Raw genomic sequence first — 27,210 nt, 5'->3', positions numbered from 1 at the left:
CTTTTAGAAAAACGAGGAGAAAAAAAGAATATAATGGAGTAGCCAGAGTGGGAAGTATATAGAGAAATAGCTTCTCTCAGGCACTGCAGTTTGTATTGTAAATTGGTATGTAAATTTTGCAAGACTAATTAACAGTATGTAGATGAAGCCTTGAAAATGTTTATATTCTTTCCTTTCTTCCTATAATTACACTTACAGAAATATGTACCTAGGAAATAATCAGATATTAGATTTATGTATAAATAGCATTTTGTTGTTGTTGTTGTTGTTGTTATCGTTTTCAGAGATGGAGTTTCGCTCTTGTTGCCCAGGCTGGAGTACAATGGCGTGGTCTCAGCTCACTGCAACCTCTGCCTCCCAGGTTCAAGTGATTCTTCTGCCTCAGCCTCCCTAGTAGGTGGGATTACAGGTGCCCGTCACCATGCCTGGCTAATTTTTGTATTTTTAGTAGAGACGGGGCTTCACCATGTTGGCCAGGCTGGTCTCAAATTCCTGACCTCAGGTGATCCACCTGCCTCAGCCTCCCCAAGTGTTGGCATTACAGGTGTGAGCCACCGTACCCGGCCAATAGTGTTATTTTTAAGCTGTGAAAATTATAATTCGTATTCAGTGATAGCATAGTAGTTAAATAAATTACAATATACTATATAGTAAAATACTGTTCATTAATTTTAAAAAAATTATGTAGCCAAGTAATCTTTTTGAGTTACTGCACCATGGAAGGAAGAGGACAAAGGCACATTGTCCAGCTTTAAGTTTCAAATTAGAATTTTTTTTTTCATCCATAGGAAAATAATAGTCTTAAAAGCTAGCCTTGCCTCTAATTTCCAAGAATTCTTCACATGTCAGGAAGAAAATTTGGCAGCCTGAATGTGTACGTTTACTATAAGCCAAGACGTAAGGGCACATGCAATCTGGGGCAGGTAGCTTCCCCCTTCTGAAGGACAGAAGGAAGGAAGAAAGGCTTTTAGGGGAGCTGTTACAGAGAGCAGCAGGGGTTCAGATTGCAGTGTGTCTCTCTTGCCCTCCCAGAGTTACAAACCTCAGGGATGTCATTGGCGTGATCCATGGTGGTAGGCCTTGGGGAACCCAAGAACCCAGGAGTGGTCTGTACTTCCTTGGTGTAGTCCGCACATCTTGGGAGTGGCAGGGTAGTGTTGCCGGAGGGAGATGTCTACATGGATGGCCTGAGACTACGTCCAGGGATTCACAGCTTGTGTGTGTGATGCAGAACCAGGGGCTGCTTGCGAAAGGGCTGAGTGAACAGGTAACAGAAAGAGATGTAGAGAAGGATAAGAAGGTCACAGACCAGAGCAAATAGCAAGGTCCAGGGACATACATCAGGGCTGCCATGTGCCTATGAAGTCTTGGCAGAATCAGCCATTGCACAGCAGGCAGCACTGCATGGTGCCTGGTAAGCACTGGGCACAAGGGGCTTCTCAGTAGAGGCTGGTGAGGATCCAGGGAGCCACACCCAGAGAAGAGGCCTTCCACTGCTATCAGCATAAGCCAAGCTCTCCTTTGCACTCTTCTAGGTCTGAGGGTGTCCTCCAGAATTCATGTGTTGGAAACTGAATCCCTAGTGCCAGTGTTGGGAGGTGGGGTCTAATGGGAGGAGTTTAGGTGGGATCCTCACTGATGGATAATGCCGCTATGAAAAGGGCGTGTGGGAATGGGCTCTACGTTTCTTTTCCTCTTCTGCCATGTGAGAACACAACATTTCTACCCACCGGAGAACACAGCCTTCAAGGTGCTGCCTTAGAAGCAGAGAGACCGGGCACAAACCTGTTGTAGCCCTGATCTTGGACTTGGCAGCCTCCAGAACTGTGAGAGAAATTAAATTTCTCCTCTTTATAAATTATCCAATCTCAGGTATTCTGTTATAGCAGCAGAAAACAGACACACCCAGGTGTCATCCTGGGGGAAAAGGAGTGGGAAGGGAGCTTTTTGGAAGGGAGAAAATACAGTTCTAATAGAGAGTGTGAACCTTAAATGATAGCATATTTACTTAAAACACACTCTTTAAAACCTTTAAAAATATCCAGGAACTAATACATGGAGAAAAGAATTTAGGATACATACACAGAAACTCAATAAAGTTAAATATTTTTTCCATATCTCAGTTTGTATAACTTGATTTCCTTGAAATCATATTTTTTAAAATGTTTAAGGAAATTAGAAGATGCTCACTATTATATTGTTAAAAGAGCAAGCAGTAGATATAATATTCTAACTTTCTAAAATGATAGTAGTTATTAATATTATACACACAAACACATAAACACATTTTTAAACCTTTGACAAATACTTCTAAATATTAACAAGGATTATTTCTGGGTATAGAATTTTTTATGTAGTATTTTTCATATTATAAGATGAACATACATTTCTTCTTATAATCAGAAATTGTTGTTTAAAGAAACAAATCATACAGCCTTGCTACTCACAAGTATGGTCCATGACCAGCAACCATGGGAGCGTGTTAGAAATGTAGATTCTCAGGCCCCACCCCAGACCTCCCAAATCAGTGTCTTCATTTTAACAAGATCCCCAGGATTGTGTGCTTGCCAGCAGCACTGGCGTAGGCTTCACACTCCCGTTCCCAGCCTACTGATATCCATACCTGACGCTCTGTTTTCTCCTGTTTCTGCAGACAAACAGCCCCTCTGCTCGTACTGTGGATCCTAGCCCACCTGCCTACCCAAGGACTTTCTCCTGCACCTGTCACCTCTCTCTTCTCCTGGATCATTCCCATTGGCAAACAAACATGCTGTGATATCTCTATCACAATTTTTTAAACCAAATTTTATTTTGTATGTTTAAAATACACAACATGATGTTCTAAGATACATGTGGATAGTAAAATGGTTACTATAGTGAAGCAAATTAACATACCCATCATCTCACAGTTGACCATTTTGTGTGTGTGACCAGAGCAGCTATAATCTACTCATTTAGCAAAAATCCCAAATATAACATGCTATTATTAACTGTAGTCATGCTGTCCATTAGGTCTCTAGACCTGTTCATCCTAATATCTACTACTTTTTGTCCTCTGACCTACATTTCCCTGTTTCCTCCCCCTCACCCTCCACCTAACCACTGCCTTATTCTCTAACTTTGTATATTTGACTTTTTAAGATTTCACATAGTAAGTGATATCATGTAAAAATTTGCTGTGTCTGGATTATTTTACTTAGCATAATGTCCTCCAGGTTCATCCATGTTGTGGCAAATGGCAGGACCTCCTCTTTTTTAAAGGCCAAATTACATATTCTATAGTATTCTATAGATCCTATATTCTCTCTATAATTCTATTATATTTAATATGTATATCTGTGTTTTTTTCCATCCTTCTGTCAACGGACATTCAGATTGTTTCTCTATCTTGGCTATTGTGAATAACGCTGCAATGAGCATGAGAGTGCAGATATCTTTACAAGGTGGCAAATTCATTTCCTCTGGGTGTATACCCAGAAGAGAGATTGCTGGGTCATATGACAATTCTACTTTTAACTTATTTAGAAGCCTCCCTACTGTTTTACATAATGACTGCACCAATCTTCATCCCCACCAACAGTGTACAAGGATTCTCTTTTCTCCACATCCTTGCCAATACTTGTTATCTCTTTTTAATTATGGCCATCCTAATGGGTGTGAGATGGTATCTCACAGCAGCTTTGACTTGTGTTTCCCCAATGATTAGTGATATTGAGCATCTTTTCGTATACCTGTTGGACATTTTTACGTTTTTTTTTTTTTTTTGAGAAATGTCCATTTAGGTCCTTTTGCCTATTTTAAAAATCAGGTTATATGTTTTCTTGCTATTGAGTTGTATGAGTTCTTTATAAATTTTGAATATTAATCCTTTATCAGATACAGGGTTTGCAAATACTTTTTTCCAGTCCATAATTTGCCTTTTCATTTTGTTGATTGTTTCCTTTGCTGTGCAGAAGCTTTTTAGTGTGATGTAGTCCTATTTATTTATTTTTGCTTTTGTAGCCTGAGCTTTTGGTGTGATATCCAGTCTCATCCTTTAAAACAAACAAAACAAAACCCCAATCCACTTTCCAGACCTCTGTCTTCTTCACATATTGTCCCATTTTTTTCCTGCTCTTCATGTCTAGGAAAACTTGAAAGACTTGTCTCTCATTGTCTCCCCTTTCTCTCCTCCCTTTCTCTCTCACTAATCCACCGATACTGCTCTTGTTAAAGTCACTGATGACCTCCAAGTGTTAAGTCCAGTGGCCAATTATCTGTCTTCATATCTCACTTTTACCTCTCAGCAACATCTTTTACCTCTCTCTTCTCCTTGGCTGCCAGGATACTCTACTGCCATGATCTTCCGCCTCTCTTACTGACAGCCCGCCCCTCCCAGTCTCCTTCCATGGTTCCTCCTCATCTCCTGTTTCTGGATAGGCTGGAGTCCCAGCGTATAGTGCTTTTCTCCCTCTGCAGTTCCATGGCTTTCAGTCTCCTCTATAAATGGATATACCGCAGATGTTTATATCTAGACCTGAACTCCAGAGTCACATGTCAAGCTGCTTCACTTGAGTGTCTAACAGGCATATTAAACTTAGTGTGTTCAAAACCAAAGTCTTAATTTTCTCCCCCAACCTATTCCTTACCCAGTACTCCCTATATGAGCAAATGCCTATATGAGCAAAAGTCCCTTTCTTATAGTTGCTCAAGTCACAAGCTTGGTATAATCCATGAATTCTCTTTCTTTCTCTTCCATCTCTCAGCCATTACTAAATTCTGTTCTACTTGCAAAATATATCTGGAATCTAGATATCAATTTCTCATTCCCCCACTCCAGTGATCCCCTCCTCAGACTGAGTCATCATCACTCTCTTCTGAGACTACTGCAGTAGCTGTAAGACTCAGCTCCCTGCTTTCCCCTGTGCCCCCAACAGTCTTTTCTCTGCACAACAGCCACCCTAACCCCCTTTCACTCAGAATAAAACCCAAAAGTCCTTGCCATGCAGCAGTTCAAGGCCCCATGTAAACTGCCCCCTGCTCTCCACCGTACCATCCTCTCTCTCTGATCTGATCTTTTATGCCCATCCACCTTGCTCCCTGTACTCCAGCCATGCTGGCCTCTCCTTGCTCTTTCTTGATCTTGGCAAACAAACACACAAATGCTGCCTCAGGGTGGCACTTGCTCTTCCCGCTGACATGCAGTAGAACATAGTGGTAGTGGTTAAGAGCAAGACTCTTTGGAGCCAAACTCTCTGGGGTTCACTTTTCAGCTCTGCTCTTCACTAGCTGTGTGACCTTGCACAAGTTAATTAACCTTTCTAGCCTCAGTTTTCTCATCTATAAAATGGGGATAATAAATGTACCTATATACAGTCCTTAAGAGAATTGAATGAATTTATGAGAAGCAGTTGGAATAGTCACTGGCACAGGAGTAAATGCGGTGTAACTATTAACCATTATTATTACTGGAGGTGTCCATATAACCCTCTCATTTCATTCAGAGCTCTGCTCAAATGTCCCCTTGTTGAAGATTTCTTTGAATACCCTCCCTCCCCCTCCATTATTCTCTGTCATCTTAACCTGCTTCATTTTTCTTCTTAGCATGGATCAATACGTAAGCATATGCTTGTTATTAGACAGATAATAAACATATGTAGACAGATTTGCCTATTATCTGTCCACCCACAGGAATGTGGGCTCCACTGAGAAAATGCTCAAGTCCTGGTGTATGGCAGGCACCCAATACATATTTATTGAGTGAATTTCTGACCAGTAATGTTTCCTTCTTCAGTAATTGATAAATGTAATTAATGACATAAAATCTTAAATCTCTCAAAAATCTTGTTTCTACTTAAGGACTCCCAAATTTAAATCCAAGAACTAATACATGGAGAAAAAAATTTAGGATACATACACAGAAGACGTGTATATATGTGTGTATATACATACACACATATCAGTGTATGGAAGCCAGCTATTCTTTCTTGGGAAATATTTTTTTCTCCTGTATCTGAAAGTATGTCCTTCTTTTTATAGTGTTAGAATATTCTTTCTTTAATTAAATGCTCTAGATAGTAGAAGAGAGTTTTAAAATTTTCCCTAGTATCCCTATATTTATTACTGTTTTAAAATATCCCTATTACACAGTACTTATTTTTAATTTTTTTAAAATTTCAAATATAAAATGTTGTCAACCTTATGGTGCTTTTCAAAATTAAAAATTACTAGTCTGTGAAATCCGAAAGCCTGAGCACTGCTTAAAATACAAATGAAGATAACATATCCAGTTTTATTGATATAAGTTTCTAATTCCAGCCAGAACCTAGGAAGTTGTGTCATTAGTCAAAAAACTTTGATGCCACTTTGTTCATTATATCTTACCTGTTATATTTTAAAAAAGAGGCTTGTAATATTTTTTAAATAGAAGATGAAATATGGGCTTTGTATTAGTCTGTTCTCACACTGCTATAAAGAACTGCCCGAGACTGGGTAATTTATAAAGAGAAGAGGTTTTATTGACTCACGGTTCTGCATGGCTAGGGAGGCCTTAGGAAACTTACAATCGTGGTGGAAGGCACCCCTTCACAGGGCAGCAGGAGAGAGAATGAGTACCAGCAGGGGAAATGCCAGACACTTATAAAACCATCAGATCTCCTGAGAACTCACTATCTGGAGAACAGCATGGGGGAAACTACCCCCATGATTCAGTTACCTCCACCTGGTCCTACCCTTGACGTGGGGATTATTACAATTCAAGATGAGATTTGGGTAGACACACAGAGCCAAACCATATCAGGCTTCAATTAGTAGTCCCTATGAAAATATTGCAAATGTGACTTAAACATGAAAACAAAATTGAGCAAAACCTTTCACATAATGCTACAGTTGGTTCAAGTTGAAGTCCTGGTTTAAATTGTTTTAAGACCTATTGAAGTGTTAACTGTCCTTTTTAAGAGGAAAAGAGACCTCCATTCCCTCTTTGTCAAGTACCGTACTTTTTAGTTTTATTTTGTTCTAATAACAGAAAAAGAAGTGGTAACATTTGCTGAATACTTATGTATCTGTTACCACATTAATATCTTTATTATCTCATTTAATTCTTAAAACAAGTCTATAAAATGGAAATGATGATCAAACTTCGTTGATAGAAGGAAATGTAAGTTTAGGGAGAGTGAAATAACTCATTTAAACAGATACCACTTGTTAGATGGTAGTGCTGGGATGAGCTCCCAGAGCTGACTCTACCCTCCATCTGAATCAGGTGTGTATTTCTTGAATTGGCACACACTTAGTCGTGACAAGTACTCAAAAGATAAAATAAAAATTGTATTGAATGAATACAATTTAGCTTTATATTTGTTTTTTTCTTTCAGTTGTATTCTTGTTTTGCTCATAAGGCCAAATTTTCATTTAATAATAATTATGTGAATTTATACTCATGATGAAAATCAACCTTATATTTTTAATCTATAATATAGGTTGGAATGTAGCCTGGAATGACTGACAACTGTTATTATACAAATAGCGCATGCTGGCAAAATGGCAGTGATTTTTGTGATCTGTAATTAGGATATTACTGTTGTCTTTATATCTGCAAATAAGTAGTAATGTATTAGAAAGTAATTGGCATAATGAGTTGGGAAAAAATAGAAACACTCTCATTTATGATTCATTTAAAACTTGCTTAAACATTATAGAGTAAAATATTCCGTTCATGTGATTTTATTTGTGCTGTGCTTAAAATATTAAAAATCAGATTTCCAAATAGGCATGATATATGAAGCCTTAGGACTGATCATCTTTCACACCATCAACATTTTCTTTTTTTTCTTTTTGAGATGGAGTCTCCCTCTGTCGCCCAGGCTGGAGTGCAATGGCACGATCTAGGCTCACTGCAACCTCTGTCTCCCAGGTTCAAGTGATTTCTCCTGCCTCAGCCTCCCAAGTAGCTGGTACCACAGGGGCGTGCCACTGCACCTGGCTAATTTTTGCATTTTTAGTAGAGATGGGGTTTCACCATGTTGGCCAGGCTGATCTTGAACTCCTGACCTCAAGTGATCCACCTGCCTTGGGCTCCTAAAGTGCTAGGATTACAGGCATGAGCCACCGTGCCCAGCCCCCATCAACATTTTCTTTTGGGAACACTGTGTAATGGATTTTAGTCAATTCTACAGGAAGTAAAACATCAATATTTGGAAGTGAAAAAAATTAACTGCATACTTTTATTGAGTTAAAGCTTTTCTTTAACTCAGCTTTTTCATCCAGGAGGCACGTTATTAAAATCTTGAGTGCACTCATTGATTATTTTTCTTTTATCAGGAAGTCCATAATGTTATATAATAATATATTATATGAACATATAGTACAAATTATATCTATTGAGTAATAAGTACCATCAACATCAAAGACTACGTTATTTTTCACCTTTAATTTTGTTCTTTTTTTCTCTTTAATATATTTACAAGTTCTGCAAACATTTTCTGTTGCTTTGTCATGTTATTATCAATTTGTTTGCAAGTGTCATGTTTGGTATTCCTAACTAGGTATGAAAGCTATTTAGGTTAGGAATGAACTGTTTCCTTCTTTTATGAACCTTTATACCTTCTTACAATGCTATCCACATAGTAGGCGGTCACTTGACTGTATATTACTAGAAGTGTATATATTCAGAGTTGGTATCACTAGTGGCAACTCTAGAAGCTATTTTAGGATGTTGTGTTTTCTGATAATGAATATTCAAATGAAGGTAGAAATAGAGAGAACCATATGCATTGACTTATTTTTGGTACCTCCCCAAACTAGGTCAGAATAGAGACCTCAAAATTCAGTGGCTAAACTGCTTCACTCTTTTCTTTTTAGTCATATTTACAATGGCAGTTTTTGATCTTCACAGAACTTCATGTGTATCTGCCTACAGGTTGTTTCTCTTCTTTGGCCTCATTAGCTCCTTTGGGAATGTGGTCACTGCTATAAGAGGGCCGATTGTTAGATTCTATGGTATAGAGGGCATTGCCAGTCAGAGACCAATTTACCTAGCTTCATGGACCTCTGCAGATCTTCTCAGATCCTTAAACTTCTTTGTTGCTAGTGATAATTAACTGAGAGATGATATTAATATTTTAGATATATATCCTTTGACAGTCAGCTTCCTTTCATGACTATAGTTAATAGATTTAATCCCTTAAGTAAGTGTCACTGGAAGCCCAAGTAATACTAGCTGAAACAAAAGAGAGGGTGGTTTTTCTCTTATGTAAGAGAAGTACAGAGATACACAGTTCATGGCTCGCATGGCAGTTCCCTGCTTACAAGGATCCCAAACTCCATCCTCCAGGGCAGCTCATGGTTGCCATGTGGCCCCCGCAGCCCCAGCTATCACATCCGCAGCCACGTTGCAAGAATGAAGACTGGCCAAAGGCAAAAAAAAAAAAAAAACACTGTACTAACTGGGTCAATTGTCTTTAAAGCTTTTTCTTAGGAGCTGTTATTCAGTGACATGTGCTTCATTTAGTTGCAAGAGAGGACGGTTAAATAATTTTTTAGAGGGGTACATTGTCATCGTTTTGTTGTGGTTTTTTTTTTTTTTTTTTTGAGTTTTGTTCTATTGCCTAGGCTAGAGTGCAATGGCGCGATCTTGGCTCACTGCAATTTCTGCCTCCTGGGTTCCAGCAATTCTTCTGCCTCAGCCTCCTGAGTAGCTAGGATTACAAGTGCCTGCCACCACACTCAGCTAATTTTTGTATTTTTAGTAGAGACAAGGTTTCAACATGTTGGTCAGGCTGGTCTCAAACTCCTGACCTCAGATGATCTACCCACCTTGGCCTCCCAAAGTGCTGGGATTACGGGCATGAGCCACCATGCCCGGCCCACATTGTCATCTTAATTAAAATTGGATTTTATTACTAAAGAGAAAGGGCTGAATGTGTATTAAATGGGCATCTAGAACTTCTGCCATACCTTGATATTTAACATATTTTATTTTTTCAGACAGGGCCTCACTCTTTCAGCCAGGCTCAAGGGCAGTAGCACAATCTTGGCTCACTGAAACCTCCGCTCACTGCAATCTCTGCCTCCCAGGCTCAAGCCATCCTCCCACCTCAGCCTCTCGAGTAACTGGGACTACAGACTTAACCTATTTTAAGATTTGTCCTTTAAAAAAAAGATTTGTCCTTTTTCCCAAATGAGCCATGGATGTGTGCTTTATATGGCTTTGTTTCTGTGGTAAACATACACAGACCTCCAGCCAAGATTTAATTTTCTTCTTCTGATGTGATTATTTCAATTTTTTTAAAGATTTGGTGAATTACATTAAATAAATATTTATTAAGCTCCTCTCATCATCAGGATACTGTGCTAGATAGGGATTCTCAGCTTTGGTGCTATTGGCACTTGGGGCTGGATAATTCTTTGTTGTGAGGGGCTGTCCTGTGCATTAGGATGTTTAGCAGCTTCTCTGGCCTTCGCCCTCTAGTTGCAACTAGCAACCCCCAGTCGTGGTCACCAAATTTGTCTCCATATATTGTCACATCCCCGGTGGGGATGAAATCGCCCCCAGAGGACCATGGTGCTAGAAGATAGCCCCACATTTATGTGAATTGCCTGTTTGATTTCCTGTGAAAGTGTATCATGGTAGATTAAGTGTTGCTTGAACTGTTGCTCGCTGTTGGTGTTACGAGCGAAGTAGTACTGGTGGAATTTTCATGTGTGCTGGACACCATGATGAGAACTGTCCACGTGTCACCTCATTTAATCCTCATAGCACAACACTGAGTTAAAACAGCGCTGTGTTAGGAGAAGGTACTAACAAGATTAGGTAGTATTATAACCCCCCTTTACAGAGGAGCAAAATGAGGCTTAGAGATTATTTTAGCTGAGATCTCCCTGAGAGCAAGCCTGAGACAGTGAGTGGTTGGTTGGGAGGTGATTTCAGGAAGCAGAATGATGGAGAGGGGAGAATGAAACTGGGAAGGAAGAAAAGCTAATGCAGGAGTTGATGTTGGGTTGAGAGCTACCTCAGGGGTCACCCAGGGCACTGTATATCTGAGGACTCTGAGGAACAGTGAACAATGCATCTCAGAATTAGTTCTCTCTCCCACTCCCTACAGGGGTTGCGGGGGAGGAAGCTGGAACTTCTCCACCTACTCCCATCTTCCCCAGGGGCATGAACCCCCTTTCCCTTTACCTATAAGAGTAATGAGCAGTATACACAAAGATCCAGCTTTTGAGGAGCTTATAGTCTTGAGGAGAAAGCAATACATTAGTAAGCAACATAGTATCCAAAAGCAATGCATGCTCTGAGAAGACAGAACGAAGGTTGTGTGACAGGAGTGCTTGGGGAACTCCTTAGATGGGGTGGCCAGGTTGAGGGATGAGCTGAGACCCCAATGGCAAGGAGAAGCCAGTCATACAAAGATCTAGGGTAAAGGCATTCTAGGCAGAGGAACTGCATGGTGCAAAGGCCCTGAGGCAGGAACACATTTTCTTTGAGGAATAAGTAGAAGGCTAGTGGGGTGGAAGGCTGAGAGGAAGGGGATGTGTGGTGGAGACTTGGGTCAAAAGACTGGGGAGGGACAGTCAGGTCTTGGGTAAGAAACATATTTTATTGTGCGTACTTCTTCCTACACTGGAGGGTTTTAAGCAGGCTTCAAGTGATCTGCTTAGGATTGTATTGTATTGTATTGTATTGTATTGTATTGTATTGTATTATTTTATTTCTGTATGTATTGTATTGTATTGTATTGTATTGTATTGTATTGTATTGTAAGACAGTTTCACTTTTGTCACCCAGGCTGGAGTGCAGTGGCACGATCTTGGCTCACTGCAACCTTGGGCTCTCAGGTTCAAGTGATTCTCCTGCCTTAGCCTCCCAAGTATCTGGGATTACAGGCCTGCGCCACTGCACCTGGCTAATTTTTTATTTTTACAACATGGTTTCACCATGTTGGCCAGGCTGGTCTCGAACTCCTGACCTCAGGTGATCCACCTGCCTCGGCCTCCCAAAGTGCTGGGATTACACGTGTGTGTGCCACTGAGCCTGGGCAAATTATGATTTTAAAAAGAACACTCTGGCTGCTGTGGAGAAAGGAGTGTGGCAGGGGAAGAGAGGAAGCCAGGAACCAGTTAGGAAGGAGGCTATCATATGGTTCCCACAGGGCCAGCTACATAGTTTGTGGGGCCTCCAGCCAAATGAAAATGTGGGGGCTCTTGTTCAAAAAGCAGGGGGAAGAGAGTACTATTAAAGGTACTAAACTATAAAACTTTTTGTTTCACAGTCCATCACCTTGTCATGGTGTGTTTTTGTTTGTTTTGTTGTTTAATGTCATTCTAAGTAAAGAAAAATTAAAGCTTAAAAATATTAGTATGAATTTTACCATTCACCTGTATATTGTGCAATGCTGGTTTTAAATGCAAATATAAGACATTTTTAGGGATAAAAGACTTATAAAAAATGAACAAAAACCAATAAATCAAAGAAAACATTTAGCTCATATCCAGAATCACTGATATTACCCAACTTACATTTCATAGTTCATACATGCATATGTACTTTGTTCTTACCAGAACTGTGGAAATGTGGCACAAAACAAGCTCAACTGTTTTATTTCACTTCTCGTTCCGTGCCCATTCTACCAACACTCTCTCCCCTCAGCTTCCTGGTAGATAAAAGATGGGCAAGGAAAAGGAGCTCTGGGTTGCCCTATGGTTCCCTTTCCTTCTCTCGTCATTTTCAGCATGGGTGCTAGGTTAACACAGGGAAGTAACACAAATAAGAGAGGATATTGTAGGGTTTCTTGGTCATTTAGGTTTCTCAGAACACCATTGCCTTTTTTCTGTGCTCACAGTCAATTCTGGTTCAAAAGGCAAGCATGGCCCATCAGCCCTGTGAGCGGTCCTTGCTCGCTGAGTTGTAGATGTAACACTCTTACTTCATACTTGCTTCTAGGCTCACTAAGCTCCCATGCATTGTGGTAAGCTAAAATTCTGTGCTCATGGGACATCGTGAACACCATACCCACATGGGGTCTTGAGGAACCACAGACACACATGGCACCTGTCTCCTCTGCTCGTGCACACGTGTCATTGTCCCATCAGATTTCACTTGCCCAAGATCAAAGATTATTAAGATTTTCAGGATGGTGACAGCAGAGCATCAGACTAAGTCTGGGACCTAAGTGAGGGGCCCTGAACCACTGCACAGGCTACACACCCATGAGGCCTAGATCCTGGTGAGAGAAGACAGGATAGAGACTTGGCTGGTACAAGTGGAGAAAAACAAAGTGTTGAGTAAGTTTTGGGGTTAGATGGTATTACCAAGACTTGTTGTGGATTGGATCTGCTTTTGGATAGGGACAGAAGAGAAATCGAGGATGACTTACTTCTAGGCTTATTACTTAGGAAGATGGAAAAGACTATAGGAGAAATAATTTTTGAAGTGAGGGAAATACAGAGTTGTGAAGTTTGGATTTACCTTGGTTTAAGAACTAGGGAGCTGCAGAGCCAGGATTTCAACCCAGGCAGCCTGACTTCAGAGTCAGTGCCTTTAACCACTGCACTGCACTGTTCTGTCATGCGGGACCCACGCTGATGGGTGCCTGGTGATCGTTGCAATGGTTCTGTATCTTACTATTCTCTGACCTCTCTGGACAATCCACCAACTGTGTGCAGTGAGCATCCATGCAGAGGCATGCTTGAATTTAAACACAGTTTTGTATTGAAACCTAGTTAACAAAATATTCCTTTAACTCACAAGCTTCTCTTTTGCATCTCAATTATATTTGTTTTTATAGAAAGGATATCTTTATACAGCTTTGCTCATTCACATGAAAAGGAAAGTGTGTTTTCAGTTGGAAGATGTGGAGTCAAAAAATCTGAAGTTGAGTTTGGTATCTTTCAATTGCTAGCTGTGTGTCCTTGGGCTAATTAATTGCTTTGATCTTTGGTTTCTTCATCTATAAAGTACAGATGGTTTTGTGTGGGTGTATGTGTTTAGATGTGTGTGTACATATATACATGTGCATATATCTATATATATGCACATACTTGCCCTCATCATATACAAGGCTACTGTGAAGATTAAATGAGATTATAGAGGAAATCCAACTCAACAAGGCTTGAGTTGGATACCCATTGGCAGTCACTCCCTATTTCCCTCTACCCTCAAACCCTGGCAACCACTAATCTACTGTCTGTCTCTATGGATTTGCCTATTATGGACATTTCATATAAATGGTATCATGCAATATATGCCCTTTGGTGCCTGGCTTCTTTCACTGAGGATAATGTTTTCAAGGTTTATTCATGTAGTAGCATGTGTCAGTGATACATTATATTTTATGGCCGAATAACATGAATATGCCACATTTTGTTGATCCATTCATCAGTTGATGGATATTTGGGCTCTTTCCACTTTTTGGCTATTACAAATAATGCTGCTATGAACATTCATGAACATACTTTTGTGTGTACATATGTTATTTGTTCTCTTGAGTGTATTCCTAGGAGTAGAATTGCTGGGTTATTTGGCAACTCTATGTTAACTTTTTGAGGAACTGCCAGGCTGTTTTCCAAAAGTGTCTGTTTCATTTTGCATTCCCACTGGCAGTGTATGAGTGTTCTAATTTCTCTACATCCTCACCAACACTTGTTATTTTATCTTTTTTATTATAACTATTGTAGAGTGGTAAGTGGTATCTCATTATGGTTTTGATTTGTATTTCCCTGGTGGCTGATCATGTTAAAATCCTTTCATGTGCTTATCAGCCATTTGTATACACTCTTTAGGGAAATGTCTATCCAGATTCTTTGCCCATTAAAAAATTTGGGTTCTCTCTCTTTTTTTTTTTTTTTTGAGACAGAGTCTCGCTCTGTTGCCCAGGCTGGAGTGCAGAGGCGCAATCTCGGCTCACTGCAAGCTCCGCCTCCTGGGTTCACGCCATTCTCCTGCCTCAGCTTCCCGAGTTGCAGGGACCATAGGCGCCCGCCACCACGCCCGACTAATTTTTTGTATTTTTAGTAGAGATGGGGTTTCACCATGTTAGCCAGGATGGTCTCAATCTCCTGACCTCGTGATCTGCCTGCCTTGGCCTCCCAAAGTGCTGAGATTACAGGCGTGAGCCACCACGCCTGGCTGGTTCTCTTTTTTTTAATTGTCGAATAGTAAGAGTTCTTTATATATTTTGAATACTAGAACCTTATCAGATATAGAATTTGCAAATATTTTCTCCCATTCTGTAGGCTGTTTTTTCACTTTCTTGGTCATGTCTTTCAAAGCACAAAAGTTTTAAAATTGGATGATAGCCAGCTTCTTTCTTTCTTTCTTTCTCTCTCTCTCTCTTTTTTCTTTTCTTTTCTTTCTTCTTTTTTTGAGACAGTCTTACTCTGTCACCCAGGCTGGAGTGCAGTGGCACAGTCTCAGTCACCGCAACCTCCACCTTCCAGGTTCAAGCAATTCTCCTGCCTCATCCTCCCAAGTAGCTTGAATTACAGGTGTGCGCCACCACGCCTGGCTAATTTTGTATTTTTAGTAGAGACAGGGTTTCTCCATGTTGGTCAAGCTGGTCTTAAACTCCTGACCTGAGGTGATCCGCTTGCCTCGACCTCCCAAAGTGCTGGGATTACAGGCATGAGCCACTGTGCCTGGCCCACTTATTTTTCTTCTAAGTTTCTGCTTTAAGCCCTGACGTTTAGGTATTCGATTCATCTTGAGTTAACTTTTGCATACAGTGTAAGGTAGAGGTCCAATTTCATTGTTTTGTGATTGGCTATCCAGTTGTTCCAGTCACCCAGGCTGGAGTGCAGTGGCACGATCTCAGCTCACTCTCCGCCTCCCAGGTTCAAGCAGTTCTCCTGCCTTGGCATCCCAAGTAACTGGGACTACAGGCGCATGTCACCATGACCGGCTAATTTTTGTATTTTCAGTAGAGACGGAGTTTCACCATGCTGGCCAGGCTGGTCAAACTCCTGACCTCAGGTGATCTACCTGCCTCGGCCTCCCAAAGTGCTGGGATTACAGGCATGAGCCACTGTGCCTGGCTTTTTTTTTTTTTTTTTCTGAGATGGAATCTTGCTCTGTCTCCCAGTCTGGAGTGCAATGGCTCGATCTCAGCTCGCTGCAACCTCTGCCTCCCGGGTTCAAGCAATTCTCCTGCCTTAGCCTCCCAAGTAGCTGGGATTACTGGTGCCCACCAATACGCCTGGCTAATTTTTGTATTTTAAGTAGAGACAGGGTTTTGCCATGTTGGCCGGGTTGGTTTTGAACTCCTGACCTCAGGTGATCCATCTGCCTCAGTCTCCCAAAGTGCTGGGATTACAGGTGTGAGCCACGGCGCCTGGCTTTTTTTTTTTTTTTTGAGATGAGTCTTGCTATGTTGCCCACGCTGGCCTTGAACTTTTGGGCTCAAGTGATCCTTCCAAGGAGCTAGGATTACAGGTGAACACCACTGTGCCTGGCTCAGACAGTCTTGATTACTGTAGTTTTATAGTAAGTTTTCAAATTGAAAAGAGTGAGTCCTCCAACTTTAGACTTCTTTTTAGATTGTTATGGCTATTCGTGTTGCCTTGCAAATCCATATGAATTTTAGGATCAGCTTGTTTATTTCTGCAAAAAAGGCTGTTGGAATTTTGATAGGTATTTTATTGACACTATAGATCAACTTTGGGAGTATTGCTATCTTAACAGTATTAAGTCTTCCACTTCATAAGCTTGGGATTGTCTTTTTATTTATTTAGATCTTTTTAAATTTCTTCCAACAATGTTTTGTAGTTTCAGTTTATAGTCTTGCACTTCTTTTGTTAAATTTATTCCTAAATATTTATTCTTCTTGAAGATATTGTAAATGGAATTATTTGCTTAATTTTATTTTAAGATTGTTTATTGATAATGTATAGGAAAACAATTTATTTTTGTATTTGATCCTGCACCCTGCATACTTGTTGAACCTGTTTACTAGTTCTAACAGGTTTTTGGTGGAGTCCTCAGAATCATCTATATATAAGATCATGTCATATGCAAATAGAGATAGTTTTACTTCTTCCTTTCTAATATGAATGACTTTTATTTCTTTTTCTTGCCTAATTGCTCTGGCTAGAGTTCCAGTAATGGATGAATAGAAGTGGCAAGAGTAGACATTCTTGTCTTGTTACTGATTGTAGGGGAAAAATAATTTGTTCTTTTATAATCATGTTAGCTGTGGGTTTCTTGTAGATGCCCTTTCTCAAGTGGAGAAAGCTTGTATTACTAGATTGTTGAGTGGTTTTTCTCATGAAAGGGTGCTAGATTTTGTTAAGTGCTTTTTCTGCATCTGTTAAATTGGCCAGTTGGTTTGTTTTTCCTTTTTCTACTAATATGGTATATTACCTTGATTGCTTATCATGTGTCAAAACTGGAATACTCTTCTAATACCCCCTTTTTTTTTTCAAAAAGGATAAGTGGTGATTTACTTTCTGAATGCTTATAAATATAAAATTTCTTCCAATCACCTTATAGATTATATTAAGCTTGTCCAACCCACGGCCCAGGATAGTTTTGAATGCAGTCCAGCAGAAATTCACAAATTCATAAACTGTCTTAAAACATTATGAGGTTTTTGTTGTTGTTGTTGTTGTTGTTGTTTTTGAGACGGAGTCTCGCTCTGTCACCCAGGCTGGAGTGCAGTGGCACGATCTCGGCTCACTGCAACCTCTGCCTCCCACGTTGAAGTGATTCACCTGTCTCAGCCTCCTGAGTAGCTGGGACTACAGGCATGTGCCACCATGCCCAGCTAAATTTTTTTTGTATTTTTAGTAGAGACGGAATTTCACCATATTGGCCAGGCTGGTCTCGAACTCCTGACCTCATGTTCCGCCCACCTTGGCCAAAGTGCTGGGATTACTGGCATGAGCCACTGCACCTGGCCATGGGATTTTTTTTTTATGATTTTTTTTTCAGCCATCAGCTGTCAGTAGTGTTAGTGTATTTTATGTGTGGCCCAACGCAATTTTTCTTCTTCCAGTGTGGCCCAGGGAAGCCAAAAGATTGGACACCCCTGGATTATATCTTGCCTGGACACAAGATTCTTGGAATGCAGTCCTTTTTTCTTAAAAGTTTATATACTTATCCTAGGTTCCAGTGTGGCATATGAAAGGTCCGATGCCAGTGTCATTATTTTACTTTTATAAGTAAATATCCTGTTCTTGCTGTCTTGAAGCCTAAAAGACTTGTTCTTTCTAGTTGGAGTTTAAAACTTCACCATAAAAATGTGAAGAATGTGTCTTTTATTTCCCTTATAACTGCCTGGCGTTCGGTGAGCTCCTTTGATCTAAAAAACTCAATTCTTTCTTCACTTCAGGGTTTTCCTATTTGATTATTGCTTCTGCTCTTTTCTCTCTTGCTGGAAATGCTATTTGCTTATTAGGCCTCCTGAATCTGTCCTGTATGCCTGTTATATTTTCACCACTGATTGACATTTCATTATTTCTGCTTTGTGATGTGATAGTTCCTTTGCTTCATATTCCAGTTTACTAGTTTGGTTTTTAATACCAGCCATTCATTTTACATCCTTTTGGAACTTAAGCCCCAGAGTTCATGTTTCTCATAGGCACCTTCTCCTTGAGTTTTCGTAGTTATTCTCCTTGTGTATCCCCTTAAACATTCTTATTACATTTTTATTTTTTCTTCCATTAATTTGGCTTTTGTAAAAGTTGCCTATCTCTCCATTCTGGTTTCCCTCCTTTGAATTGCTAAGTCCCTTAAATGTCTACAAAGTTTCTTTGCTTTGTTAGGTCAGGGAGTATGTATTCTCAAGCACCTGCATAGGCATGGTGGGTAAAGTCTGTGAGGCCATGGTGGATATTGCCAGTAACCCATGGGAGCTGGTCTAAAAAATTCTGAGACAGCATCTGGGCCTAGAGAGGGAACCACCAGAAAAAGCAGTCAGCATCTGAGATGATGCCCGGAGAGAAGCAGATAGACCATCTGCAAGGAAGAAAAGGCTTGGTTTCTTAGAGGGTGACCTACTGTTTTCTGTTCTTGTCCTTGGTTTCTCACAAAACCTTTGCATATCCTCTTATGACACCAGTATACATTCTCCTCTCCCCGCCTACTCCTATTATACATCTACCCTTCACCTCTTCGAGATGGCTTGAGTTGATCTGTCTTCCCAGATGAGGCAGCAGTCACATCCTGTTGCTGTGAGGTATTTTCAGCTCTTCCACAAAGGGCCTAGATGGTAAAGACCCATCTCTTCAAAATTCTTTCTATAGTGACTTAGATTTACCTTCCCAGGTATCTCCTTTTTACCAATGTCTTCCAAATATTTTCATTCCTTTATAAATCCCTTTTCTGAAATACTCCTCCCCTCCACCCCTCTGAAGTTCAACTTTCTTCTCAGAGCCTTTAGTCTACACAGATTTACCAGAGTGTTTGCATAATTGGGTCAGGATATTCATCTGCAGCTAATTTTGCACTTTTAATGTGATACAAGCTTTGGTTTAGGGTTAATTTGTATCAATAATTATGAATAATGTACTTATCAAACATAAATTCCTTTTTTGAGTGTATATATTTCCTGGATATTTATGGCCATGTTCTCTTTAATAATTCCTATATTTATCATTCTAATTTACTTCTATTGCCTAGTCCAAGGATCATTCTGCCTAGTACTGATTCTGCCTAGTACTGATGCATTCTTTTGAGAAGGAATAAAGTTACTGCATTATTTTAATGTAAGCTTGCTTTTTGATGGGGCATGCACACTGCCTCCTCACCCTCTTATACCTGAAACTTTCCATATTTTTGTTAATTCCCCTGTCCTTGAAGACATTTGGATTTTAAGTTTGGGGCCTTGGGCTCAGTATATCGTTGTAATTTATTTGTTTGCAAATAATTTTCTTAAATATTCATAATGAATGACATTGTGCATTAGAGGCAGATACCATGAATTGTAATTTAGATCTGTTATTTACCACCATTGCTGGTCGTGCTTGGAAAACTACTTTGAATTATTCTCCTATCCACTTAAAATTTATTTTCAAGTCCTGTGATTCTAAAACTCTTTTATTCAGATTATGTTATCATATGTTCTTGTTTAATTAGGTTGCCTGTCACTTTGCTAAAGGTCTAATTAGAAACGATATCTCCATTGTGTTTGATTCAGAATGAATGTACTAAAAGGCACTTTGAAAATAAGATAATGTCCTCGATGATGATATCCTTTATTTATGCCAGGTGCCTATTAGTATTTTGTAAACTCTCCATTTCACTTTAGCTCAATCTAATCCTCTTTGTGATTTTTTCCCATAATTGTAGAGTAAATAAAATTCACCTACTGGCTCCAAAATGTAATTTAGAAATGCAAACTAAATGTTCCCCTGTAGGGGGTGCAATCTGTTTTAAACTCTCAATATGTGTAATGAAAGCTATAAACCATAGAGGGAACTTTCGTGGGCTCCATCCATATTGTTCGGGGCAGCTTTTTGAGTGATTTGAAAACTTTGTAAATTTGATGGTAGCCAATGTTTTTCTCAAGTTATAAAATTTACATAATATTAGGATGAATGCAGTACATTTATTTTTTTGTTATGATTTGGGGCATTGTATTAGAGTTCTCTAGAGAAGCAGAACCAATTGTGTGTGTGTGTATATGTGTGCATGTACATGTATATATATGTATATATGTAGAGGGAAAGTATATGTGTCTGTATATATGTTTATATAGATATCTATATATAGATATATAGGTATATATATGCCTATATCTCAAGTTATTATATGTACATATATACATGTATGTGTGTGTGTGTGTGTGTGTGTGTGTGTGTGTGTATAAAGAGAATGTGAGGAAATGGCTCATGCAATTATGATGGTGGGCAAGTTGGAATTTGTAGGGAAGGCTGGCAGGCTAGAAATTCAAGTAAGAGTTGATATTGTAGTCTTGATTCTGAAGCCTGGAAATGGTTAGAACTTCTATGTTGTAGTCTGGAGGCAGAATTTCCTCTCTCAGAAGCCTCAGTCTTTGTTCTTTAAGTTCTTCAATTGGTTGGGTGACACCCACCCACATTATGGAGGGTAATTTGCTTTACTTAAATTCAACTGATTGTAAATGTTAATCATATCTACAAAATACCTTTACAGCAACTTCTAGACTAAAATTTGACCAAACAATTAAGCACCATAGTCTAGCCAAGTTGACACATAAAATGTAACATCACAGGCCTCTTGCATATGTTATTGTCAGTGAGCCAAATTAAAGATAATGGTAGCTAGCATTTTTACTAACTTGGAGTCAATATTTAGTGCAACTCTGCAGTAATAAAGATGTGAATTATACTGTAGCACTCCAAAATTGAGTGAATAGGACATGAAACAAAAGCCATGAACCATGATTCTTATCAGTTTGGATTTTTTCCAGAACATTTTTTGAGTCGGTCTTCTGCAATGGTATTGTTCTAGTTTGTTCTTTGAAACTCAGCTTTCAAGTTCTGTGTGTGCATTCAATATTGGGCAATTTTGAACGCATACTTAGAAGAGCGGCCAAAATGTAGATTAGAGAGAGAAGGTCAAACAACTTCTCATCCTGTGCAATTTCTGCAATCCTAAGCCTGTTATAACACAGAGTGTTCCAGGACCTCCCACAGATCCATGAAATGTATTCTCTGGGTTATGGTCTGCAGGTGATTTGCTGTTCCTTGATGTCAAGCTTGCTGTTCATCTGACCCTCAAGATCCAGTCAGAGTCTTCAGTCACACTCACCCTCTAATTTTTGTGTGTGTGTCACCAAGTTTTTGTCTTCTGTAATTCAGTTCACACTAAAAAAAAAAACTTTTTATTTCCCCCCTATATCCCTAAAGTGGTTCTTCCTCTTTCCCTCCCCTCTTCTTCCCTCTGTCTCTCTGATTTCTCAGTTTGATCCTGATGTGAATAACATACTACCCTTAGTCTTACATTTCTAATTTTTACTTTCTGTGGGAAACTTCCATCTATGTTTTTCTTTTTTCTTTTTTAAATCCTTAGCATAGTAAATGGAGGTTTGTTGTGTGGGTGTGAGAGCCGGGGGTGCAGGGGGTGGGATGTTTCTTTTTAATTGTTAGAGCTTGATCTCTACATGACTTTCCATTAGCTTGGAATCATGTGACTCCCAGGGTTGGGCAGGAAATTAGCTTTTGTCCAGAAGAGCAGGATACAACAAAAATTATTTTCTTAGCTCCAAAGGCCTCTTTGCTGCAGAAGCCCAAATTGAAAGAGTGGCTTAGTGATTCACTTAAGTCATTAGACAGCCTGCTGATAAGAATTAGTTTAGATTTTGAAAAAAAAGGGAGATTTTTTTTTTCAGGGCTAAGTATAGGTCTCAGTTATAGAGAAAAGTAAGAGGAAAAATTGTCATATGCATACAGTATTACATAATATTCTATGTCATAAATCAAATTTTATGGGAGTAGGCATTTGTTGCATTGTGTCCTCATACCCAATTGTGTGATTGTGTGTGTGTGCATATATGTTCATTGAGGCAATTTGTAATAGAAAGTTTATTGGATTTTACTTTGATTTCTCCTTTATTAAAGTATTGAGGAAATGACAAAAACAATTCTTTGCTTTTACTTTTTTTTTTGGCAAGCTCCACTTTTAAAACTGTTTATTTTTACAGATGTATTTCATCAGTTCTTAAGAATGAAGCTAGGAATGTTTGCTGGCTTCTCAGTTAGTACCACCCAGAAACTGAAAAAAATCTGTTTTCTTAAAATACGACATTGGGGGGAAGTAGAGAAACTTTTCATTTTTGTGACCTATTGGATTTAAAAAAAATATTTAAATAATGCATTTTTAATATTGCTGTTTAATGTACTGCTTATCTTAATTCCATATTGCTTTCTGACTCTTGGTTGTTGTACTTATTATTTTATAGTTAATAATTGTAATGGAAGGGGGATAAAAGTTCATGTTTTATTTTCTCTGGAAAATTTGAATGCCCTGTCCATCCTAGAATTGTTTCTTATTCAGAGAGCCTCCTCCAGGTAAGTCTCCAAGAATTTTGACACTTAATAATCAATTGTGACTCTCTGATCAGTCAACAAGTACACTTCTTATAAGGTATGTCTTAAAATAACAATATTAAGACATTGTTTGGACTCATTTTCTTTGGACCAGACTAGAATAAGCTAAGTGAGAAAATGACCTGGAATGGTTCATTCCTTCATTTCGCAAACATTTATTACGCTTCTCAGTTGTAACAGGTGTTGGCACCGTCCTATCTCTTCAGAAACTGACAGTTCAGTTTGAGACAAAAAATGAAAGCATTTACAATTCAGTATAGAGACTGTTAAAAAAGGGGTTCCTTTTCGTGATTGCATCCCACCATTTCTGGCCATCTTCACTCTATTCCTGCCATGTTGAGCTTTGAAGTTGAGGAATAAAGCAGAAGCAAGGATGGAAAAAAACTTACTTTGCAATCAATAAATAAAATTTAAATCAAGGCCGGCACAGTGGCTCACACCTGTAATCCCAGCACTTTGGGAGGCTGAGGCTGGCGGATCGCTTGAGGCCAGGAGTTCAAGACCAGCCTGGCCAACATGGCGAAACCCCGTCTCTACTAAAAATACAAAAATTAGCTGGGCATGGTGGCGGGCACTTGTAATCCCAGATATTCCGGAGGCTGAGGCAGGAGAATTGCTTGAACCTGGGAGGCAAAGGTTGCAGTGAGCTGAGATTGCGCCCCTGTACTCCAGCCTGGGTGACAAGAATGAGACTGTGTCTCAAAAAAAAAAAAAAAAATTAACAGAGAACCATGGTACTACATTCCTTTTCTCTTAAATCCTTGATAAAACTAATGTATATCATAAAGCAGAGTTCCCCAAGTTGAGAAATATATCCCATCCTCTTTTAGAAAAATAAAATCCCTGGACTTCCAATGTTGACTGAAATTGCTTTTATTATGTTACTTACATTACTTATATTGTTTATTACATTACTTAATATATACAAACATATAATTTTTGTGCTTATAACTCTATACAAATAAAACTAAAACAATAAATATAAATAGAATTACAAAACCATTACATTCAAATGAGCAGTGTTATAATTCACTTCCAATACGTTTTAGTGGGATGGGTGACTCTGCTTTGTTGAAATAGTTGTTGATTTAGGGGATTATAGTAGAAAGATGTTGCCACAAGTCTAGTTCTATGGTTCATCTGTTTCTGTATTTGAATTTTGATAATACATATCTAACAAATACCTATTTGCACAAGTATTGTAAGTACTTATGAGTATTGTTTATTCAAAACAGTATTAATAATCTTCAGTCTCTAATTGGAAATTAGGCTCATTAAGTCTTTTTTTTTTTCAGTAAAACTCTGCCAGTGAATAGTCTTGGAATAGCAGATTAAAGATGTATCACTTGGTAACTCTTTAAAGTTCCATTACTTGAGAGTAAAGTTAGCCTAATTGACATCTTCATGAAATAGGCATCTGATGCAATTGCTGCTAGGCCCAGGAATAGAAAAAAAATTTTTTTGCATACTTATGACCATACTTATTTCCAATAAATTGATATGAGTTGGTATAAGCAAAGATGGCACTGGTCTCTTTCACCTCTCTGCTTATTTGGACCATAGGGCCTTCCTTCTGGCCATACAGATTTCCCTGAAGTCAACTGATGTAAACTCAATTGTACATACAAACGACTGCACAAAGATCTCATGAAGTACTCAGTTGCATGGGGTCATCTGAAAGACGCAGACTATCTTTAAATTTCTTTTTATAGATTATCATAAAAATTAAAACAGAAATGTTTTTTAAAACATCAATAATTTGAAGACCTTTAATAATAGATTGATAAATTTTTGTTTTAGAAATACTGTTAGAGTTTCCTGATGGCAAAAAATGAATAAATACTTTGGGCTCCAAAACCAAATTTCTATGCATTTAAACATGCAAATAGTTTTTCAATTCTAAAGCCACTTAAAGTATAGCATTACAGTGATATTTAACTAATATGAAATATGCATTTTATGTAAGTTTGATGTGTGTTTTATTTTAAGAGAAAAACCTAACTGCTGTTAGTTCTTGCTCTGCTAATCCCATCTACTTGGTATCCTGATCTACCTAGTTTGGTTTAAAGTATGATTGGGAAGCTCAGCTTTGGTGTCTTTTATATCCAGTCCTGGCTATGGTTAGTGTTGTCAGTTCTATGTTTGAGCATATAATTTTTATTTTATTTTACTTTGGAAACTATGATGTTCAAATCTTCATGTATTACTGGTTATATTTAATTTGAATATTTCAATATTAGAAGAAGTGATTTGTTTACCAAACTCTAGACTCACCAGTGTTTCAAATATCTAAATGATGTCTACCATTTCTTTGTCTATGTATTGCATTACAGTGCAACTTTAAGGCTCATTATTTCATCTTTAATTGACCAGCAGGGTAAGACATAATCAGTGCTTGAAAGTGCAAATAGAGCAAACTTGTATGCTTCATGATGCCAGGAACTCTGCTTTCTTTCTGTCTCTCTCTCTCTCTCTTTTTTTCTGACTTATTTCTAGCTAATTTATTTCAGGCAGGATTTCAACCAGGGGCTGACTGTAAGCTCCACTCACTGCCTGCCATAGTGCTTGGCACATAGTAGGTGTTCACTGTAGATGAATGAAGGGATAAACAAATGAAGAATGAATGACTGGTATACTAGTAGTGGTGATGGCGTGGCAGTGTTAGTTTTTTAGCAGAGGCAAATTTTGGATTTTTTTAAAAATCTGAAGCTGGAGAGTTTTATCTCACTGATCTTCATATTGCCCAAGCTTTTATTTATTTTGGGGGATGCAAAGTCTTTTAGAAAATTTGCTAATTTCATTGACTAATACACACAGGGTGAGGATGATCTTTGGAAAATCAAGTGGATGGATTGCCTTTCACATTGTAGTAAATAATTGTCATAGATTACATATCAAATTGCACATAGAATTTCTGCTTTTCAATTTTAATTTGAGTTCACCTGTCATCCTGGGACCTCAGCTGTAATCTCCTTTTCCCTGCACGGCTGACTGAGAATGCATTTCCTTATGCTTTACTAGGACTGGAAAAACCCAGTTATGATCATCTTAGTAGTGGTCTGTCTTCCAGGCTTTATTATCTGCTTCCCAACTCTCAGCATCAAAACAGGAGTTACCATATCCAATGAATACAAAGAAAATGGCTTAATTTGTGACACATAGCTTATTGAATGTGACCCAGGCAGCAAGGATGTGGTACAGAGGAGCTAATATGCATTCCTCATTAGTCAGCTCACCCATGTGGTCAGCAGATTCCTTTTCTAAAGTAGTTGTGTAATCTGCAGCAGCACAGTAGCCAAACACAGTTGATAAATTACGTTTATTTCATTTTGACAAAAAGAGTAAATATATTCCTGTACAAAAATATTCAAAAAGTTTACGTAAAGAAGTAAATTTAAATCACCTGTAATCTCACCATCTAGAAATACACTCATTTAAATAGAAGCTGCCACTTTACTTTTTTTTTTTTTTTTAAATGTCATGGCTGTTTTTTCTCCAACTTTTATTTTAGGTTCAGGGGATACATGTGCAGATTTGTTACATGGGTAAATTGCATGTCACAGTTGTTTGGTGTACACATTATTTCATTACTCAACTAATGAGCCTAGTACCTGATAGTTTTTCGATGGTCACCCTCCTCCCACCCTCCACCCTCAAGTGGTCGCTAGTGTCTGTTGTTCCCTTCTTTGTGTCCATGTGTACCCAGTGTTTAGCTCCCATTTTTAAGAGAGAACATTGGTATTTGGTTTTCTGTTTCTGCATTAATTCACTTAGGATAATGGCCTCCAGTTCTATCCATGTTGCTGCAAAGGACATGATTTCACTCTTTTTTGTGGCTGTGTAGTATTCCATGGTGTATATGTACCACATTTTCTTTATCCATTCCACCATTAATGGGCATCTAGATGGATTCCATGTCTTTGCTCTTATGAATAGTACTGTGATAAACATATACGTGCACGTATCTTTATGGTAGAATGATTTATATTCCTTTGGGTATAGACCCAGTAATGAGATTTCTGGGTCAAATAGCAGTTCTGTTTTAAGTTCTTTGAGAAATCTCCAAACTGCTTTCTAATTTATTCCCACCAGCAGTGTATAAGCATTCCCTTTTCTCTGCAACCTCGCCAGCATCTGTTATTTTTTGACTTTTTAATAGTAGCCATTCTGACTGGTATGAGGTGGTATCTCATTGTGGTTTTGATA

General features: G+C 38.7%; 1 protein-coding gene across 16 annotated transcripts in view; it reads left to right on the top strand.

Moving 5' to 3' along the window:
- Positions 1–27,210, top strand: part of ACYP2 (acylphosphatase 2) — a 339,796-nt gene that overhangs the window by 218,461 nt on the left and 94,125 nt on the right. Inside the window, exon 9 of one of the 16 annotated variants that reach the window (XM_063789864.1) lies at positions 2,654–2,719. The exons of the other annotated variants lie outside the window; for them this stretch is intronic. The gene's annotated coding sequence lies outside the window, so the exon portion shown is untranslated. Of the gene's footprint in view, positions 1–2,653; positions 2,720–27,210 lie in introns of those variants that run through there. 16 annotated transcript variants of the gene reach the window in all.

The sequence above is a fragment of the Pan troglodytes genome, chromosome 12, assembly GCF_028858775.2.
Source record: "Pan troglodytes isolate AG18354 chromosome 12, NHGRI_mPanTro3-v2.0_pri, whole genome shotgun sequence".
Classification (NCBI taxonomy): domain Eukaryota; kingdom Metazoa; phylum Chordata; class Mammalia; order Primates; family Hominidae; genus Pan; species Pan troglodytes.
Note: the sequence above shows the minus strand (reverse complement) of the source record. Positions and strands in the feature narration are given on the sequence as shown.